The sequence below is a fragment of the Erpetoichthys calabaricus genome, chromosome 10 (assembly GCF_900747795.2).
Source record: "Erpetoichthys calabaricus chromosome 10, fErpCal1.3, whole genome shotgun sequence".
Taxonomy (NCBI): domain Eukaryota; kingdom Metazoa; phylum Chordata; class Cladistia; order Polypteriformes; family Polypteridae; genus Erpetoichthys; species Erpetoichthys calabaricus.
Genome location: NC_041403.2, coordinates 124029739 through 124045981, shown reverse-complemented (window position 1 = coordinate 124045981; position 16243 = coordinate 124029739). Strand labels below are relative to the sequence as shown.

The 16243-nt window shown below is 42.0% G+C and overlaps 1 long non-coding RNA gene across 1 annotated transcript; it reads left to right on the top strand.

Annotated features, from left to right (window-relative positions):
- Positions 1-634: 634 nt before the first annotated feature.
- LOC127529408 (uncharacterized) lies at positions 635-16042 on the top strand. The gene is made up of 3 exons (XR_007936090.1): positions 635-754; positions 12453-12573; positions 15951-16042. It is a non-coding gene; the product is annotated as an uncharacterized LOC127529408 (long non-coding RNA).
- The last annotated feature ends 201 nt before the right edge of the window (positions 16043-16243 follow it).

Here is a 16243-nt window from a genome sequence, read left to right as displayed (position 1 = left end):
TCTCTGAGAAATCACAGGCTGCATAGGAGATCCCAAGGACTCAGCCAGATGATGATGTTTGCTTAGGTGGGCTGAAGTTAAACGCTTGCCTTTAACTCTATAATTGTGACTACTGGCTAAAGGGCTGAAGTGCACATTCTCCCTCATGTCTAACCCTCCCATTTCTGTGCTCTTCACAATGTGAAAATGTTGTAAACTCCCAAAACTAATAAAAACAGAAAGTGTAGCCAGTTGTATTTAATTAAAAAAACAAGTGTTGCTAAAAAGCCTGCCACAACAAATTAAAAAAATGTCAAATTGAAATGTCTAATTACCATCACTTTAATCAAAAATAACATAGACTCATGTCCTTAAAGCAGAACCTCCATCCATAATGAAACATTTTTAAATAAAGAAATACATCCAAGAGGTCCACACACACTTGCATTGACCAATGTGGCATACTTTGGCTGCGTCCTAAATTCCAACTTTCCACCCAGAACCATGACAAGAGGCAAAAGGGGAATAAAATGGTGATGTGGTGCAAAAAGCCTGAGAAGAGAAGCTAAGCAGCACACCTGGTCACCGCCTAGGAGGAACATTCCACACTGAGCTCATGCGAGAATAAACAAATGTCACGATGAGCTCATGACCACTGAGATTACCTCTGGAAATGAGTCACCATTCAAGCTGCACATTTGTTCTTCTCGTTGGCAGCTGATAGCTGGACATGTCTGCCTTTGGCACTTACAGAATTTTGACTTCCTTTTTCTTGGTATGTATTGAAGTTGAATTTCTTCCTGCCTTTTCCCTCGTGTCACCCTAATGGTTTCATATCTGTTTTCAAGAAATCAGTTAGAAGTGAGTGTTCAGACACAGACACTGAAATGTTATACGAGACAAAGGCCTGCCCTCCAGCAAATGGCCACTAAAGAATTTTAACAGTGTTTTGTGAAGTAAAGAACCTGCCAAGCTCTTTGGGACATTTGAATAGTCTTCATGTTGAGGTTCCTGGCTGGCAAGAATATCTCCAGGATGGCACAGTAATAAAAAGCATTACTACCAATGTTTGTGATGTGCCAACTGTTGGAATGACAAGTGCATTGCACATGTTTCTATTACATACCATTTGGCATGGGATTTGTAAAAGTAGTATTAATGTTTGTGATGTTGTTGTGATGTGATCTGTTGGCATGAAAAATGTAATTCATTTTATTACTGCAAATGTTTGTGATGCATCTGTGACCTGTTGGAATGACACAGCGCACTCAGACACTTATTCTTTTACTAAGATAGACAGTCAAGGTAGCTCAAACTGACATAAAGATGAAATAATGCGTGATTCTGCCCAAGCATTTCAATCCCTCAGCTGCATTGTGTGCATTTTCCAGTCATGTTAAAAAAAGAATCCTACCTACATATGGCTCCTGAGGCTCAACTCGCCTTTTCATACAATGAGGATCTATACACATATATTCATTCATTCATTGTACTCCCTGGATCCTAACGTTGTGAGCAGATGGAGTCTACAAAAGTGAAAGAAAGGAAAAACTATTAAATCCAAAAATTTGCTGCTGGTGTCACCTACGTCCAGGCTTACAGTCCATCAAAAATTAATGCAAGGCGAACACCAAGTGGCTGAGCAAATCTTTTGTTCGCTGAGAATTCGACACTATAGGCGATCAGAAATAAATAAACTTGTGAACTTTCTTCTTTGTGTAGCATGAATGGCCCCACACAGTGAGACACTAAGGGTGTTTGTGTTGTGATGTCCTTATGTTCTGAAAAGACATTAGAAAGAAATCTGTAAATCGCAGGGAGATACGGAAAAGGCAACAAATGCTATCAAGTTTCTGAAGCCAATAAGGGGGGTCGGAACCTACTCTTGAAGCACACGTCGCTCAAATCTGTAAGATATTTTGGATGTCGGAGGTCAGCACACACTGCGCAGGAAAGGCAAACGACCACTTTCAGACACCAAAACGCCGGTGACAGAACCAGACGAGATTCCGTGAAGGAGAATGGAATACCATTTGTGCCAAAATAAAACAAAAAAGGACACTAATGAAATAAATAATCATATGCAAATGTAAAGCGATATAAACATGTTATGAAAAAATATAACCAAATAAATCTATTTATTCGTTTCTTCATAAATTCATTCATTATTTTTTCCACCGCTTTTCCGGTGAGGTAACAGTCATAGCAGTGAGGCTCATGTTGTCCTTTCCCCTGCCACACATGCCAGCTCTTGTTCCCAAGCCGTTTGGGAGATGTAGCTCTCCCAGTGGGCTCTGGGTCTTCCCGGGGGTCTCCTCCCAGCTGGTCGTGTCCACCATAGAGAGATGCGGCAGGGAGGCATTCGTATCAGATGCCCAATCCACCTCAGTTGGCTCCTCTCGATTCGGAGGATCAGCGGCTCTTCTCCGGCTCTCGGATGTCTGCACTTCTCACCCTGTCTCTAAGGGAGAGCCCAGTCACCCTGCGGAGAAAGCTTATTTCGGCCGCTTTTGCACACTCGATCTCATTCTTTCGGTTATTACCCAAATCTAATGATCGTGCGTGAGGGTAGGAACGCTGATCTCTATTACATCGAGAGATACACATTCTAATTCAGCTGCTTCTTCGCTACTACGGATCATTACACCCAGTGCCGGTGCTAGGGTTATTTTGCGTTCTTGGCCAAGCTTATTAGTGCGCCAGCCGTTCGTATTATGATCTGCGCCCTAGGAGAATGCCTAATTCACCTTAATGGTGGCGCCGGCCCTGAGTATATACCCCGATCCGTCTGTCGATCTCACTCGTGAACATGACCCCGTCCCCGACGTACTTAAACTCCTCCACTTGAGGCAGTACATCACCTCTCAATCAAAGAGGACTCTCCGCCGTTTTCCTGCAGGGCACAATGATTCAGATTTCGAGATGTTCGCCCTCATCCCTGCCGCTTCACACTCGGTAGCAAACCGTCTCAAAAGGCATCTAATTATTGGGACATATATTCCAATCGTTTTATTATAAAAGGTTTTATTTCAAAATAGCCTTACTTTTAAAGATCGTTTTTATTTCACGGTAAGACTTTTCCGAATGACTGTTTTTTGTTTCAGAATGGAGGAGAGCGATCTCAGGATAAAAGCAACTAAGCCTGGAATGCAAGCCGCTCAAAGGCTTGCTTAAAAAATGCAAACCAAAGTGTGAATTTACGCAATTAAAGGGATGATCGATATATGGGCACCACATGCTGTCACTTACTTACATACAGCCATCCACATCGCTCGTTCACCAAATGTGCTTCGGAACGCTAAATACACACAAGTCCCGAAGCCAACCTTGCTAAGAGTGCTGACTCGGTTTGATGGGGAAGGGGGTGGGGGAATTAAGTCAAATGTTCAAACGCTGCTTTGATTTACAAATCTTGAAGCACATCGTCTGTGATCAACAGTAAGCGCTCCCCGGGAGCCCGTAGGGAATGGGAGTTCCCTACGAGAAACGCTTAACGCCCAACTGGCACGGGGTGTGGCTGCACTCAGCAGTCTCTCCGAGTGACGTGCTGAACCTGCACCTATGTCAGGCCTTTGAGATCATCCTCTGGCCTTATTCTTGGAAGTTACAAAGTTCTTGAAGTAAAAATCGGTTTAAATACAACCACTTAGTATTGTCGGAATTTTTGCACGGGCAGCCGAGGTAACAGTCTCATTAACTGAAGTTAATAAAACAAATCCAAAAGAAAACGACATGCCATTTACTAAGGCCACTTAATCCTGAGGAGGGTCACGGGGGTTGGAAATACAAAATAATAATTGAATTTTGATATTCAACAGTAGAACAGACTTCAAGTTTATATTTGTGTTGGTTGATTTGATGGCGCAGAAGTTCGCGGCTGAGTTTACACTCCAGTCCTTTCAGTGTCTACGTGGGTTTTCTCCAAACATTGCGGTTTCCTCTTACGCCTCACCGATGACGCCGGTGTGAGTGAGTGATCTGTGCCCTGCGATGAATCGTCGCCCTGCAGAGAGAAAGCCGTTGCACCTCGAGACCCCTTATTGCAACAAGCGGCTTCAGAAAATGGTGAAATGAACACATCGTTGAACAGTAACATGTGGAATTTGAAACAGTTCGACCTGCAGTCTTGCAGCTGTGCACCGCACCACAAAAGACAGTGATTGAGTGCACGCCTGGTTTATGGGCTTACAACCCAAGGGAATCCAGTAACACAGAATATTAAAATACATTTCACGTGACATAGTTCACGTATTTCTTACCATTTCCATTTTAAATACATTTCACTTGACATTGTTCACGTATTTCATAACATTTCCATTTATAAACCCGGTTACATTAATTTGAGGATCGTAGTTTTGGGGTGGAGCCTATGCCTACAGTACCGGCTGCAAGGCAGAACCCGCAGAGCGCCGACACTCCCACACATGCTGACACTGGGGCCAGTTCAGAGTTGCCAGTGCGTGTCAATCCAGGAAGCCGGTGAAAACGTGCTCCTCTATCCAAGGCCGGCCACTGGATCCGTCAAGGAGCAATGCTACCGTGCCTCCCATATTTCACTTCTAGATCCTATATGTAATAGTAAGATTTAATATAAGGATATTCAAATTATATATAGAAGACATGGTAGTTACATCCATTATATATAATGGACGAAAATATATGTTTATGTCAACTTCCGCGCCACAAACATTAAAAACCTCTCAGCGTGGATCGCCAATTTTGTGAAATGCCGGAATTCGAATACGCAGTCCCAAATAACTCAGCCCGGCCCTTAATATATATTGTTTAGGATTCCAGTAAACACTGTCAGCCAGCTGCGCCAGGTGCTGATGCAAAATTATTGTAATTACATTCTTCATCATTAGTGGTTGTCTCGGGCAAAAAAATATATATATAAAAAAAAAAAACACCGCAGATGTTTGTTAGCATAGGAGGCCGAGTTACATATTTTTACCGAAGCAATGATTCATGTTGCTGCGGCGATCTGCTGCACTTTACAAGGCGTCTTTGACCGGGTCCACCTCAGTGCCAGCGCCCCATCACGCCGATCTTGCGGCTTGTTGATTCTCGCAGCAGGCGACGTGCGCGTCTGTACACCTCTCAGGTGCGCGGCGTTACCAGGGAACAGCCATTGTAACGACTTTACTGGCAAGATTTGCAAACAAATGCCTAAATAAACGGCGGAGCACACAAGAATGATCGTGTTTCTCGAGTTCTATGGTGTGGTGTCCACAGAAAACTTCACTGATTGACAGTTTAATGCCTTAATAGGCATCCTGGCATTCTGCTTTTACCATGCCATCGTATATTAAATTAACCCCGATACAATTTAATTGCACACTGGTAATCGCAATCTAGTAATTAGGAAGAATTGCACATTTTGATTCAAAAAGGAGACTGCCACAGGAGTAGATTTGCTGTACTTTCAGGCTGTCAATAAACTTGTGAATCTGAGAGGACCATAAAATCATTCAAGTGCACTTAAGAGTTTATGAAACGGTATTAGGAATGAAAGGTTAATCCTATGCTCACCAAATTGCAAACAAATGCTTTCAGTTTTCCAATTATGACAACTGGTGGTCTGCTACTGTGTCTTAAAAGTGAGAACTTTTTTCACACTTGTTTGTTCCTTACATGCTTCCGTTTACATTTACATGTACATGTATTTACTTGGCAGACACTTTTATCCAGAGCCACTTACAAAAGAGGTAAACATAATTGAGTAACATTAGGCTAGAGCCTGTTTGTTCAGTAACTGTAATAGGACAGGTAACAAAAGGCTGATTGCCATAAGTGCTAGAATCAATAAACCATATAAACTTAGTCTAACAACTAATTAACCAACAATATAAAATATCACAGAGCAAAGGTCTTTCGTTTTTTAACCTGTCAATTAGACAGATATTCACTGATGGGTCTTCAATTGCTTCTTAGGTACATTAAGGGAGTCAGCAGTACAGATGGAGGTGGGCAGCTCATTCCACCAACTATGAACTACAAAAGAAAAGAGTCATCACCAGACCCTGGCAGGACCTGAGTGGGCAACAAGTTAAATAGCACCTCACCAGTGTCTCCATATACTCAGGTGCTGACCCATTGATTACTCTGTAGGCAAGCATTAAGGATGTGAACTTAATATGTATTGCTATGAAGCCAATGTAGCGACCTGAGGAGAGTAGTGACATGTGCCTCAGCTGGTTAAATGCAAGATGGGCCGCTGCATTTTGGACCAACTGCAGTAGTTTGATAGCACATACGGATATTCCTGCCAGAAGTGAGTTGCAGTAGTCCAGACGCGACAAGACCAAAACCTGGACCAGAAGTTGTGCTGGATATTCCAGCACATGAGGTCTGATCTTGCGAATGTTGTACAGTGTGAACCTGCAGGAATGAGAAACAGCAGAAATATGGTCAGAAAAATATAGCAAACTGACCTGGCAGGTGTTAGCATCAACAAGCCGAGGTGTACAGAGATGGGGATTTAAACAGACTGGCTAACCAGGATCACAATAAGCTCGGTTTTTGCCAAGTTGAGCTGCAGGTGATGGTCCTTCATCCAGTTTGAGATATCAGTAAGACATTCACAGACTCTAGCTGATACTGTCCTCCAGGGGGAACAATAGGTACTGTTGTGCATCATCGGCAAAGCATTGATAAGACAAACCATGGGATTGGATGATGGAGCCCAGCGAGGTAGTGTAGAGTGAGAGAAAAGTAGAAGACCCACCACCAATCCTTGGGGTACACCTGTACATGTCTGGTGTTCCTTTGACAACTCTCCTCGCCAGGACACACTGTAGGATCTGCTTGAGATATAGGACTGAAATCATCTGAGAGCAGTCACAAAGATGCCAGTGTCAGAGAGGGAGGCAAGAAGGATGTCATGGTTGACCATGTCGAAGGCAGAGGAGAGATCTAGCATGACATGTTAGTAGCTCTAGCAAGTCATGGCTGGTTGACCACCATTAGTAGAGCCATCTCATTTGAGTGGTTCCTCTTGAAGCTGAACTGGTTGGTATCGAGCAATCCACATGCTCAATATATTTGTTTATTTGACCTCTTTTATAAAGATCATCATGGACATCATGCCATTACTTCATGCAGCACACTTTATTTTGCAATAACTCTCAAACTGTGCATGACTAGGAAAGCGCACTAATTAATGCTGCTGGTTTATGGACTGACAATCCAGTGCTGGGTCATATTGGTGTGGAGTTTATTGTTATCTCTGTCTCTGTGTGTTTTTCTCTTCAAGCCCCAAAGATGTGTGCGTGTTTTAGGTTAATTGGCGAATATAAATTGACCTGTGGGTGTGCATGCAAGAGTGGGACTGGCACTCCATTCAGGGGTTGTTACTTGCCTTGGGCTCAGCGCTGCTGGAATTGGCTTTGTCTTCACTTGACCACAAATTCGATTTAGTGATTTAGGAATTTATGTGTGTTTTATGTACTATACAATATTTGCTTTTATGTTTCAATTTTAAATTTTTAAAAATATTAGGACATTGAATATCATAATTTCATTTCACTATCTACACATTACAATCTGATTTCAACCTTCCTGAAGAAGGGACCTCAGTTGCCTCGAAAGCTTGCATATTGTAATCTGTTCAATTAGCCAATAAAAGGTGTTCTTTTGCTTGACGTCTCACTGCATCCACCATGGCTAACACTGTACAACACCCTATTACTACACACTTTATTGTTTTGTAGATTTAATTTTAAATCGACAAATTTGACAGTTTTGTCCATCGATCTACACTCAACAACCCATAATAATGAAGTGAAAACATGTTTTTAGAAAGGTTTACAAATAAAATGAAAAACTGAAATCTCTTATCCAAATAAGCATTGATATACTTAATCCATTACTTTGTAGAAGCCCCTTTAGCATCAAGTACATCTTCAGGTCTTCGTGGGTAAGTCTGTACCAGGTTTGCACACCTGCATTTGAGCAGTTTATCCCATTCTTACCAGAAGATCCCCTTAAGCTCCACCACATTGGATGGGAAGTGTCTGTAAACTGCCACTTTCAGTTCTCTCCGCAGATACACTTTGAGAATTAGGTATTGGCCACTCAAGGACACTCAGAGACTTGTCGTGAAGCCACTTCAGCATTGTCTTGTCTGTATGCTTCCTGCCATTGTCATGCTGAAAGGTGCAACATTGCTCCAGTCTGAGGTGAAATGCACTCTGGATCAGGTTTCCTTCAAGGACCTCTCTGTTTTTGGCTTCATTTAATCTTTCTTGTATTCTGACCAATCTTCCTGTCCCTGCTAGTGAGAAACATCCATAGAGCATGATGATGCCACCAGCATGCTGCACCACAGAAATGGTATAAGACAGGTGATAAGCAGTACCTGGTCTTCACCAAATGTAGTGCTTGGAGTTCAGCCCAAAGAATTGAGTTTTTGTCTCACCACACTAGAGAGTCTTTTTCCTACAAACACCAAAAGGGAGTCAGACACTCAACCATAAACACCTGGGTGATGGAGTTTTGATATGGTCATCCTTCCAGCAGCTTCTCCCATATCAGTAGAGGACTTCTGAAGCTCTGGTAGAGTGACCATTAGGCTCTTGGTAAGCGCCCTGACCAAGGCCCTTCTTCCCCAGTTACTCAGTTTGACCAGATTAATTCTTGGAAGAGTCTGAATAATTCCAAACTTCTTTCATTTCACAATTATTGAGCCCACTGTGCTCCAGGGGACACACAAAGCTGTAGAAATGGTTTTATCCCCTTGTCCTGATCGATCCCTCACCATAATTTGATGGTGGATGTCTACAGAGTTTCTAGGACTTCATGGCTTGGTTTTTGCCCTGACATGCAGTGTGAAATGTGGGGCCTTCTATAAACAAATGGGTGCCTTTCTAAATGCTGTCCAATCAATTCAGTTTGGACTCCAATCAAATTCTAGATTTTCAAAGAGCATTAAAGCACGCAGGATTCAAATGTTTGGAGTGCCACAGCAAAACGTCTCAACTATATGAATGAGAGGTTTCAGTTTTTTATTTTTAATTTGTAAACCTTTCTGAAAACACATTTGCACTTTGTCAGTATTGTTTTTTTAGTGTGGATTGGTGAGCAATAATGGCAAATGTATCCAATTAAAATTCAATCTGCAACGCAATTAAGTATGTAGAAAGTGATGGGGTATGAATACTTTTAGAAACCACTCATAGATTAAGCGTCTTGGATTACACTTCAGCACTTGTCCACTGTCCAGGTTACATATTTTTCTTATGTGTTCACCCAAGATGGGTATGTTAGATTAATCGACAAAACTTTAATCCTCTAATGGGGAAGTGCAAGTGATGGCTCCCCACATGTGGTTAGTTGCTCCATTCTCCCCAACATTGTCAGAACAGGCTCCAGCTTCCCACAGCCCTCAGTTGGGTTAAGCGGGTTTGACAATGTTATGCTGTGGTAATTTCTCTCTTCCCAAAACCTTAAATAAGATTAAGCAAGTTCGATAATGGATGGATGATGCATCCTCTTGCAATTCCTTTTATACTACAAATTATAATATACTTAATACCATTTTTAATAAAAGACTTTATTACATTCATTTCTAATGTCTTTGAAGTGATCACTTTCTTATCATATTGACATTTATAAAGTGTCACCAGCTTTCTTCAGACTGCTCTTTCTGTGGTGCTCTTGTTCATACTTTATTTTACATTAGTCCATTTGTTATCTCTACTATCAGAGAAGCGGGGCACAATGTCCTGTCTGCGTTATTGTGTCTGCCAGTCTGCTCTGAGGGCAGTGCTGTCTTTATTGGTATCTACCAGCACTGTAGATTTTATTTGAATAAAAATTTGTTGTTGCCATTTCATATTTGATAATGTATTACAATCATATTTATTTACACTGTCATGGTGAGTGCTGGCAATCATTCCATCAGTCAGTTTTTCAGTCCAGGGTCCAGGGGGTTCACACTGGACCTCACTTTCATTTTGCCTACCCAGGGCTGTTTCTACTATTGACTTAAAATTTGCTTTCTGTCTGTCTCTGCTTGTCCAGTTCAGGGTTGTGTATTTTCAAAACATATATGAGCAGCATACCTGGATGGGTCTTTAGCAGGGCACATACCCATACTCACTCACAAAAGAACAACGTAGAGTCTTCAGTTACTCTAATGTGCAAGTATCAGGAATGTGGATGGAAAACCAGAGCTGAGAAAATACAGGGAGAACAAGAAAAACCCACACAAATGGAAATTAAGCTGGTCTCCTGGAGCATTAAGCCTAGCAACATTGTGATGTCCTGATCTGATTGCACATCTACTATTTAACAAAACACTAAGGTGTGTGTGTCTGATCCCTCTGAGCAATTTGATTGGTCAGTTTGGCTTTGGTGGTGCAATAGATTGTGAGATGCATGAGGAAGAGTAAAGACATATAAAGCACTCTGAGAGAGTCATCTTCAAAGAAGGCAAATATAAAACTGGATAGGATATGAGAAGGGTGCCTCGAAAAATAATGGCTGGTCTGATGATTTCTTTTATAATCTCTTTCCCAACACAGCAATGATAGCGTCATTTTTGCAATTATTTTAGTACCTTTCCTACCATAAATGTTACAGTGTCCATTATCTACATAGCTTTCTTATCACCTTAGCACTGTATTTTTTATAATGCATTTTATGAATTGCCCTCCTATTTATTTTTTAACCATGTTCTTCCATTGCAGGCTCACAGTGAGCCGAAGCTCAGCAGCATTGGGTGTAAAATCAGAATTAACCCTTTGTCACAACCTCTGCTTTTGTAATTGTTTATAGCACCTTTTTCATTTTCCACATTCAGTTTATACTGCAGAAGTAGGCACTACTGCCTCACAGATCCAGTACTCTGTTGAGTTTGCACAATCTCCATGTGTTCAATTGGGTTGGGTTACATGAGTGGGCGTTGCCGTGGACTGGCCCCCTGTCCCGAGCTGACCCTGCTTTGCACCCAGCTGATCCCAGCACAAGGCAGGGTCAACTCCTGGTCAGAGAGCCTTGCCATCACTGGGTGAACACACGGGCCAGTTTAGCAACACCAGTTCATCCAACTTGCATAGGTTTCCACTGTAAGAGAAAGCCACAGGGAGAACATGCAAACTCTATGCAGAGAGAACTACTGCTGCACCACTGGTCTGCACATCAAGTTATATCAAAGCTAACATTAAATATAAAATGATAAAAATACAAGAAAAAGATGTGTATTAGGGCGGCATGGTGGCGCAGTGGTAGCACTGCTGCCTCACAGTTAGGAGACCCGGGTTCACTTCCCGGGTCCTCCCTGGTGGAGTTTGCATGTTCTCCCCATGTCTGTGTGGGTTTCCTCCGGGCGCTCCGGTTTCCTCCCACAGTCCAAAGACATGCAGGTTAGGTGGATTGGCGATTCTAAATTGGCCCTTGTGTGGGTGTGTTTGTGTGTGTCCTGCGGTGGGTTGGCACCCTGCCCGGGATTGGTTCCTGCCCTGTGTTGGCTGGGATTGGCTCCAGCAGACCCCCATGACCCTGTGTTCGGATTCAGCTGGTTGGAAAATGGATGGATGGAAGATGTGTATTAGCTGTGGGATTATAAGACCTAATAGCCTCAGCTACCTTTAGTATATTTTTGGCTGCTTTTTCAAATTACCCTTAATGAAGCGGAGAGGACTGGATGAGAAGTGGGTATGCTATGGTGTCATAGTGCACATCTCTTAAGGCCCAGTTCCCAGTCCAGAAGGAGGTCTTTGTCTCTCCACACTGAGATGTTTACCTGTTGTGCCCCGCTGACATTTCATCTGGGTCCTGTTCCAAGCCGCTCTTATCTCGTTACAGCTAAACAATAACAGCAGTGTTAACAGAGTGCTCTTTGTTCCCGAAACACTAAGAGTCGAACTGTGCCAAAGGTCCCTGCAGTGAGAGCTGCAGTACAGGCATCATGCAGGAGCCTCAAGCCTTGCACCCTTTACATGATAACCCCTTTAAACCCTTTGGTGCCTGGCACTGACCACTGTCTAAGCAGAAGACCATTACTGGAAGCTTTGTTGCAGTAATTTAGGGGGATTAGGTGATGGGAATGTGCCTACTAGATGTTTTAGGTCAGGAAGACAAAAGGTTTGAGGCAAGGTTATTAGATTTGCTAAGAATGGCAACAGGCTGCATGTTAATTGGGACATGCTAGTATTTATTTCACATTATACATGTACCTGCTTACCCCATGATGCCCCCTCTTCATGTGTCCACTCTCCATTTTCATATATGCCAGGAAGTCATACTCCTGTCTGTCTCTCCTTCCTTCACACATTCCTCGCCTTGTGACCTTGCAGAGCAGTGGAAGTTCATGCAAAGCGCCGTCTCATGTATTGCAAAGCCAAAAGACAATGTGAACATTTTCAAAATAAAAGAAAGCTCAAGGGGTGATGGTTGGGGCAGGGGGATGGTGGCAGTCAGTCTGTTGAGTATTTCAACTTTCTGAAGTGCCTCTCTAATTACTTCTACAGGCTCCTCCAAACACCTCATGTTTTCATTATGCCTTGGCTGCAACATCTTGATGGTTCACTCTTGTCATCTCGCCGCCATGCACCGCTCATCCCGTGATGGTCCTGCTCGACAAGACACCAGGTAATTGCTGTGCTTGGCAAGCTGCCTACATATGATTTCACTTTGCCTCTTTCATTTATTTACAGTACACTTGGAGGGGAGGACATAGGAAAAAGTAAAAAATAATAATTAGATAACTACATTTTGCAATAGTTTCATTTTTTCAGATACTATTTGAAGTTTCACATTGAGCAAGCGGGTTTAGATTCTTAGTGCTTCTGAGGTTGATTCCTCAACACTGCAGACACAGAACTGCTGCCATACCACTTGCACTTTAGAACAGGTAATCCACATGAAGCTGCACATTTTGGGCCCAGCCAGCACTAAGAAAAGCTTACTGGTTGAGGTGCTGGTGAGGCCAGCAGGGGGTGCTTACCCAGTGGTCTGTGTGTGAATCCCATTGCCCCAGTGTAATAACTGGGAAACTATGCTGTAAAAAATGGTGCCACCCTTTTGGAAGAGACAGAAAATTGAGATCCTGACTCTCTGTGGTCATCTTTTGAAGGTTCTGCCCAGATGTCCTGGGTCAATGCTCATCACACCCTCGACCATTCTGCCCCCCTAATTATCCCCTGTCCCTTATTGGCTAACTTTCACTTTCACTCCACCTAATAGCTAATGTGTGGTGAGCATACTGCCGCAAGAATGGCTGCCGTCGCATCATCCAGATGGATGCTACACATTGGTAGTGGTTGAAGGGGCTCCCCACTGTCAATGTAAAGTGCTTCTGAGCAGGTTAGAAATGTGCTTTATAAAGTGTAATTAATAGCAATCAGTTATTATTAAACCACAGCACAAAGTTAATTCAAACACAAGGTGAGAAGGTGAGACTGGGAAAACAAAGAAGACTGGGACTCCATTTAAGGAAATAATAGGAGAAGAAGGAGCTCTTAGAAACACCATCAATCAGCTCAATCAGCTATTCACGTAAACAAAGGGGCAATGCCTAAAAGTCATCACTGGGCTAAACCGGCCTGCCCCAGTTTGTTAAAAAAACAGGAATGAAGATACAACGTAGCTAGCCACAGCAGCTCAAGTGCACTAAGAAACAGAAAAAATAGTTTAATTGTAGTAGGACAAAAGAACTTTTATCTATTGGAATGGAATGGAATTGATAAACATGTGGTTTCCATCACCCCTAAAAAAAAAAAAAAAAAAGACAATGACCCAAAATATAAAACAACAGATACACAGGAGTGGCTTAAAACAGCAATGTGAAAGTCCTGGGGTGGCCGAGTCAGAGACCATAACTCAATACAATGAAGAATTTGTGGCTGGACTTGGGAAAGGCTGTTCATTCATGATCTCCATGCATCCTAATGTGTAAAGCAGATAGTGGCCTGAAGGCTGCAATGGCTACCAAAGGTGCAGCTACTAAACACTGACTTGATGGGGTTTAATACTTATACAATCAATTAGTTTGTATTTTTTATGTGTAATTATTTTAGCTCACTTTGCAGAGATCTGTTTTCACTTTGACATTAAAGAGTCTTTTTCTGATGATCAGTTTAAAAAAAGCCAAATTAAATTCACAGTGATTCAATGTTGAAGAACATTAAGCCGAAAACACTTTATAAAAGATGGAGGCATGTATCTCCTGATTATCTGAGCTTTGGATCGAATTCTCCAGAAACAAAATATTCAACAAGACTATCTTAATTCTTATTAAGTTTAGGACTTTTATGCATTAATTTTTGAGCACTTACTTTGGTTTTCATTTTGGTTGTGGTGCTTGATATTTATTTTAGCTCAGACCTTTTGTAGGTACTGACCATATTCAATCTCTTCTATTTGGTTTTGTTCCATCTCCTATTTATTATTTTGTTCTAAACAAAATCAATATGAACACCACCTGAGTGCTTATAACATTTACAGTGAGACCTCTGATTACTTGAACTATACAAGGCAACCAGAGAGGAGGCACCTAAAACTCACAACAGGTCCAAGTTGTCCAGCTCAGGTACAGTGGAAAACTGAATTTATGTACCTTTTTAGCATCAGTATAATCAGACTGTTGTAGTGTATGATAAACCACTTGATCCAATACACCTGAAATTCTCTTTGTGATGTGGATTTCAAAGAAAAATATTTTACCGGAATGCTAAAGGTACTGGAAAATTTGTGAACACATTTCAAACTCATGTCAGTGTATCAGGTAATGTCTTTGTGTGTGGACATGTATGTTGACTTTGCCAGATATACTGTAAGTATTACATCTCCAATCAGCTCGGCTGTAAAAGACAACAAGAAAAGATGCCTTCCAGTTGGGCCTTGCCTGATGGATACAGCACAAAATAGGAATAAAGGCATCTTCTAGTAACAGCTTAGCCAAATCAGGAAGATCGGAATTCTATAAAGTAAGAAGTCTATCCCAGTAACACCTGAACCAGACCAGCCAACTCAAGTGTGATGGTAAACAGAAAAATTCTCCATCAGATATCTCAGCGAGATCAGATAGCCCATAAACTGTACTATAGTAAAGAGGAATGGAGATACCTACTAATTGTACCTGGGCCAGAGAAGCCAGCTGATCAGTGTTGGAAAACAAGAAGTATCCCCAGAGAGACCTCCAACTAGTTATAATGTAATGTAATATTTAATAAAGATGATAAGGTCTCTCAGTGACAACCAGAACTCAAAGGACAGCTCAGGTATAGTGAGAGATGTCCACTAGTAACAACCTCACAAGAATAGCTAGCTCAGGTATACTAAGAACCAGAACGTTCCTGCCAATGATACCTTCATTTAGCTCATCTGTAAAAGGAACAAACAGGAACACTGGCTCCCAGTGACACTTCCAATCAGCTTAGCCAAAGTGGAAAAACTACCTCCTAATGACACCTCGGCCAGATCGTCTTGTGCTGTTACAGTAAGAAATGTCAATGGTAATGTCTTCTAGCAACATTTAACCTAGAAAAGCCAGCTCAGGTGTCTTGAAAAACATGATGCAGCTTCCGGTTAAGCTATAAAAAGTCATAAATAGGGTAACGCCTGCTAGTGACACATCGGCCAGACAGGCCAGATCAGCTATCACAGGAAAGAGATATGGGATACATACCAGTGACATATCCACCAACTTAGGTGCATTAAGAAACAGGACACCTGTCCCAGTTACTCCTTCATTCAGCTCAGCTATTATATGTTGACTGAGGTAAAATGCCTACTTGTGACACATCTGTTTATCTCAGCAACAATGTGAAAGAGGGAGAGGAGCACATCCCAGCTGCACATGGGTAAACCAAGAAACTTTTTATCCAGCATTTCATTCAGACAAACTACTTTGTATCTTGACGTTGCAAATATGTTGGTCTCTCAAATTCCAATTCTGCTCACAGTGTAGAACTTTGGCTCTGATCTTTTCCATTTTGAAAGAATTTTCATTTTGCCTTTCTGTGCAGCAGAATGGGTGTCAGGAAGGTTGGACTGCAAAGTTGTGTCACCTGGAATTGGGGAAGCAGAAGGCAAGTCTGGACATCAAGTGAATGTCCATGGGACTTTCTTCATGAAGATCTTTAGGAAGTGTACTAACTTACTAAAAATGATATTTTTTGTCTGCAATGTTAATTCAGCCATTTATTTATTTTCAGATTTCATTCAGCCAGTGCAATGATGGGAGTCCATGATAGTAACATCAAGCACAAGGCAGGAACCAAGCTGGACAGTGTTCTAATTCATATCAGGGCATGCCAAT